This window comes from Nematolebias whitei, chromosome 17 (assembly GCF_014905685.2).
Source record: "Nematolebias whitei isolate Nwh7 chromosome 17, NemWhi1, whole genome shotgun sequence".
NCBI classification, from domain to species: domain Eukaryota; kingdom Metazoa; phylum Chordata; class Actinopteri; order Cyprinodontiformes; family Rivulidae; genus Nematolebias; species Nematolebias whitei.
The window spans coordinates 40,297,576-40,303,440 of NC_056514.1; the positions used below are offsets into that span (position 1 = coordinate 40,297,576).

The 5,865-nt window shown below is 42.9% G+C and overlaps 1 protein-coding gene across 1 annotated transcript in view; it reads left to right on the forward strand.

Annotated features, from left to right (window-relative positions):
- The window catches only part of LOC119424208 (gastrula zinc finger protein XlCGF8.2DB), an 8,981-nt gene that overhangs the window by 1,479 nt on the left and 1,637 nt on the right, over nt 1–5,865 (forward strand). The gene's annotated exons all lie outside the window — the stretch shown is intronic.

The following is a 5,865-nucleotide window of genomic DNA, read 5'->3' on the forward strand; positions in this document are numbered from 1 at the left end:
AAATGGAGCATGTAGCATCTAGCGCATCTGTATTATGTGCTGCAAGATTTTGCCTTATGACTTACAAAGTCCGTCTGCTGGTGTTATAGAGAACACCTTGAAGGAGAAATATCATGTTGGGGAGAAAGAAGCCAAGTTACTCAAGTTTTCTGGAAAGTAAAATTAATTAAAATCCGTGATGGGGAAGGGACAGTGGGAAGGAAAACAACGGGAGAATGAGATGGATGTTATTCCAAGAGGATTGTGAAGGCAAGGAGCATAAAAGTTATGAGGTGTAGAAATTGTGTCACCAAGGTAGGAAGAAACCTGTAATAAAAAAAAAAAAGTGGAGTCCAGATGACCTGACTGAAAAATGTTTGATTGTATACCTGGACTATTGAGCATAGACTTTGTTGTTTTCATCCAGTTTGACACAACTGTCAACAAGGAAGAGGGCCGGCAATGGAGGAGGGGGCGTGCCAAAGACACCATCTTATCACAAGCAGAACTGGTTTGTTCCACTTTGGAGTAAGCTGTTGGAGGAAGAATCAGTTTTGTTGTGTGTTTCCTTGACTGATGAAGCCTTCTGGATCGAAGGCGAAACGTTTCAGCACAAAAAAATGAACTGTCCAGATGACCTGACTGAAAAATGTTGGAAGTGGATTGTTAGTTCAGGTTATGTTCCATGGGGGATATATTTGGGTGTGACACAAGCTGAGAATGGGATAGGGAGATGCACATGTTATGTAGTTCTATACTGCTACAATAAAGTTTATAGTAAGCAACAATACTGCTTTAACCGTCCATTCTGTATAGTTGGATGAAGACAGAACAGAATGAAACATGGTGGCAGCGGTCGTGAAGTCAGCAAAAGTAAGTTTGTGCCGAGTCACGAAGAGCTAAAAGTGCTGCTAACTTGTTGTTAGCCTAGCCCTGGAGTTGGAGCAGCTGGCCATTGTGGAGAAGACAGGTGGAGCAGACAAGAACAACAGAAATCACAATGGAGGGTCTCAGGCCACCGCCTACACTTTGTTTGGATTCAGCCAACTTAGTAAAGACCTGGAAAAGTTGGAAAGAGGAGTTTACACTATATATAGACCTCACTATGCCGGACGCAGAGGAAACAACTAAAGTGAAGTTGTTCAGCTACCTTCTTGGAGAGAGGGGGGGAGAACTTTTGACAACGCTGATGAGCGGTACTACAGCTGCGAGGGGAACAGTGAGTTCAATGATGACACTGTTTAATAATCATTGCAATCCGAAGCTGAATGAGACTGTCGAGCGTCACAAGTTTTTTGTTAGAGACCAAGGACGGGGTGAAAATATTGACAGATATGTTATGGATTTAAGAGTATTGGCCAGCACCTGCAATTTTGACGACATTAAGGATTCACTAATAAGGGACCGCATTGTTTGTGGGACAAATAGCTCTGCAATGAGGGAAAGACTGTTAAGAGAAGAAAACTTGAGATGTTTTCTAATGAGGTGCAGACAAAGAGACATTAAACTCAATGCAGACAAGTTTAAGCTGAGGAGAGAGTCTGTACCCTACATTGGACACTTATTAACGGCAGAAGGCCTTCGAATTGACCCAGAGAAAGTACGGGCAGTCCGTGAGCTGCTGAGGCCCACAGATGTTAAGGCTGTACAGAGGCTTGTAGGTGTGCTAAACTACCTTTCAAAGTTTTGTGATCATCTTTCTAAAGACTGTGAAGTTTTGAGACAACTTACACACAAAGAGAACATGTGGGAATGCACAGAGGTGCACGAGACAGCTTTAGAAAGGCTGAAAGATAAAATAACAAATGCACCACTACTCAAGTACTGTGATCAAAATGAGGAGCTAACCCTGCAATGTGATGCTTCAGAGACAGGACCAGGAGCAGCTTTGACACAGAAAGGGAAACCTGTAGCATTTGCAAGCAGAGCACTGACTCCCACAGAAAGGGGTTATGCCCAGATAGAAAAGGAATGTTTGGCCATAGTGTTCGGGACAGAAAAGTTCCACCAGTATACTTATGGTAGAAAAGTGACTGTACAGAGTGACCATAAGCCACTGGAAAATATTGTGAGAAAACCACTGCTTAGTGCACCAAAGAGATTACAGAGAAAGTTACTGAGGCTGCAGAAATATGATTTTAATGTGATCTATGTGCCTGGTCGAGACGTGCTTTTAGCTGACACACTAAGGGTGCATTCACACCAGCCCTGTTTAGTCCGCTTTAATCGAACTCTAGCTCGTTTTCCTAGAAAGTCCGTTTCATTTGGGGAGGTGTGAACGCGCCATCGAACTCTGTCACGGAACAAAAAGGCTAACTCTGGCCTGGGCTAAAACCTAGGTCTCGGTCCGGTAGAAGAGAACTCCAGCGCGGTTCCAGTACAGTATGAATTTAATCAGACCGGGCCCCGCTCCACAAGCAGGAAGTGGAGTACAGCACAGGGCAAACAAACACACATTTCTCTGACCTTATATGGAGCCGTCAGCTGTCTTGTGTGGAAAATAATATTCTCCATGGTCTTCTGTCTCATCTTCTGCTCATGCTAAGTCCATTGTTGAAAAATGACAAAATATAACTCCTAAAACTGATAAAACTTGATGCCACTCCGTTTTTGTTGTTAGTTCCAGAAGAAGAAGAAGAAGTGTCTTCAGAGGTTTTTGTGTCGTTTCTTTCAGTAGTTCTTGGTGCAGCGCCCCCACAGGCGAGCGGGGGAACAGGTTGGTTCAACAGGTTGGCTCCACTGCACAGTGCAGTGTGAATGCAAACTCACCAGCTCAAATGTAACAAAATGTTATGAATATTGGTCCCCAACCGAACCGAGTCTACCGGACTATCAGGTGTGAATACACCCTAAGCAGAGCTTATTTACCTGATAGCAGTCAGGGGGTCACAGAGTCTGAGACAGAGACTGTTAACATGATTTCCTACCTGCCCATCTCTTCAGAAAGACTGACAGCCATCCGTTATGCAACAACAGAGGACTCAAAGCTGCAGGAAGTGATTAAGTTAATCCTGACCGGATGGCCAAAGTACAAAAAAGATGTTGAGCCACACATTCAACACTATTTCGCTTTTCAGGACGAGCTGAGCTTTCAGGATGGAAAAGTGTTCAAGGGGGAAAGAGCAGTAGTTCCTGATGCACTAAGAGCGGACCTAACCCGTCGTATATACATCACTCTTGGGAGTGGAGGGTTGCCTCAGACGAGCACGTGAGTGTGTGTACTGGCCAGGGATGAATGAGCAGATAAAGACATTTATCTCCAAATGTGATATCTGCAGGTCAGTGGACCCCAAACAACAAAAAGAGACTTTACATCCACACGACACTGTCTACAGGCCTTGGGCCAAGGTAGGAACAGATCTGTTTTCATGGCACAATAAGGACTACCTGATTACTGTGGACTATTATTCAAATTTTTTGGGAAGTTGATTTTCTACCAGACACCAAAAGTACCACAGTGATCCACAAACTGAAAGCACACTTTGCTCGTCAGGGGATTCCAGATATGCTCATCTTAGATAACGGACCTCAATACTCATCACATGAGTTTAAAAAGTTCTGCCAAAAGTGGGAATTCCTATTGGACCATCGCAACACACCGAGCCAAGGTCTCACCTCAAGTCCAGCACAGAGACTTCTCAGTAGGAGGACCCGGACCCTTCTTCCTACAAAAGAGACACCGTTGGAGCCTAAGGTGTCAAACAACAAACAGAGACTAATTAACAACCGACAAAGACAGGAGAAATACAACAACCGCACAACAAGAGATTTAGACTGGATTGGAGCAGGGGACAGTGTTCGAGTTCAACCATTTGAGCCTTATGAAACCTGGAAAACGGCTAAAGTGATTAGACCAGTGAGTCCCAGATCTTATGAGGTGGAGCTGGAGTCGGTTGGTGTCCTAAGAAGAGATCGTCGCCATCTCAGGCACAACTATTGCCCAACCTCAACATTAGAACACCCAGGGACAAACACACAAACTGTGGTAGCTGATGAACGTGGTCATCACAGTGGTGACCAAGACACCATTACTACAAGGTCTGGTCGTCAGGTTAAGAAACCGGCCTATTTGAAGGACTATACTACATAATATTATCACATTACATGTTTAACCACTTTCTATGTTTGTGGTTATTGTTGCATTAGAAAAAAAGAAAAGGTTTGAAAGTAAAGGGAGCTATTCATTCAATAAATTAGTTTTGTAAGGAATGTATTATCAAAAGATAATTTTACAGAATATGCACTTGAGGTTAAATACCTAGGAAGATATAATTGCTTTTTTAGTTTGCCAATATAATTACATGCATTATTTGGAAGTGTCTATGTTTAAATCCGATTGCTCTGTCAAATATGTTTATTTTGTTTATAAAGAAAATGTTTAATTTTTGGGGGAAAAAGAGAAAGGATGTAACAAGTGGATTGTTAGTTCAGGTTATGTTCCCAGGGGGATATATTTGGGTGTGACACAGGCTGAGAAAGGGCTAGGCACTTGTTATGTAGTTCTATACTGCTACAATAAAGTTTATAGTAAGCAACAATACTGCTTTAACCTTCCATTCTGTATAGTTGGATGAAGACAGAACAGAATGAAACATCGGCCAAAATCAGAAACGGCAGGTCAGACTTTTTAGAAATCGGTGATCAGCCAGAAAACTGCAATCGGTGCACCCCTAGTGTCAAATGAACATCCAAGACAGCTTGCATTGCATCACCTCCTTGGTGATGAAAGGAAATTGATGTTTGAAATTTTTAATCATTTGCTACTGCCAGAAAGCTACAGTTGTACTTCCTGGTTGTAGAACATTTCTTCAATTCCAAGGTTTTACATATCCTGACATGACCTAGTCTGATGTTAGTCTTTACCAGGTTCTAAATGTACTCCAATCTATCATCAAATCTTATACAGTCATTATTTATTAAACAATATTAAAAATGGTCCCAGCTCCTGACCCAGAAGCAGAAGTCGGTGTTTTCTGAAATACTTTATCAGGCTCTCACATGGTTGTAGAGGAATTTTGGCCCACTCTTCTTTCCACCGTTGAGCTTGCTGCTCAGTTCTCTGAAGGTCCACCACAGCATTTCAGTCGAGTTGAGGTTGTGGACTTTAACTGCACCATTGCAGCACATTGGTTCTTATCTTGACCCGTTCTGTTGTAGATCAGCTGCTTTGTTTGGGCTTCAGTTGTCAGATGAACTTGCATCTGACTCCAGAACCATTTGTTCTACAGAGAACTTCCTGGTCCATTCAGTGACTGAAGGAGCCCAAACCATCAGCCCTCCACCACCGTGCTGACAGCTGGTTTGAGGTCTGTCTTATGCCGTTTGCTGCTACTGTTTATGGGTAAACATCTGACTTCGGTCTCTTGTTCCAAAGATCTTTCAGATGAAACGTTAAAAAATAATATGGCAGCTTGACTTAGGTTTTTAAAGAGGAGGTTCTCTCCTGCAGCTCTTCCAGAAAAGCTGTTCAGTTTGTTTTGAATTGTCCTGTCCTGACCTTTGACCTTTACCTTGCTAACTGAGGCCTGTAGACTCTGAGATGGAGCTCATTTCTCTGAGCATTGCTTGGTCTGACCTTCAGGGTGAAGCTGGTGGAACGTTCACTCCTGGAAAGATTATTAGTTGTCTTAAATGTTTTCCACTTGTGGTTAATTTTTTCTCTGTGGAACAATAAACTCCAACTAATTTAGTAATGACCTTTGACCCTTCCCAGATTGAGGGGCAACAGCTGCTTCTCTGGGGTCATTGCTGATGTCTTTCCATTTTGATGATGAGACAGATTTGTATGCACTGTAGTAACAACACCAACACCACCACAAACGACGACACCAAAAACAACCCATCCATCCATCCATCCATCCATCCATCCATCCATCCATCCATCCA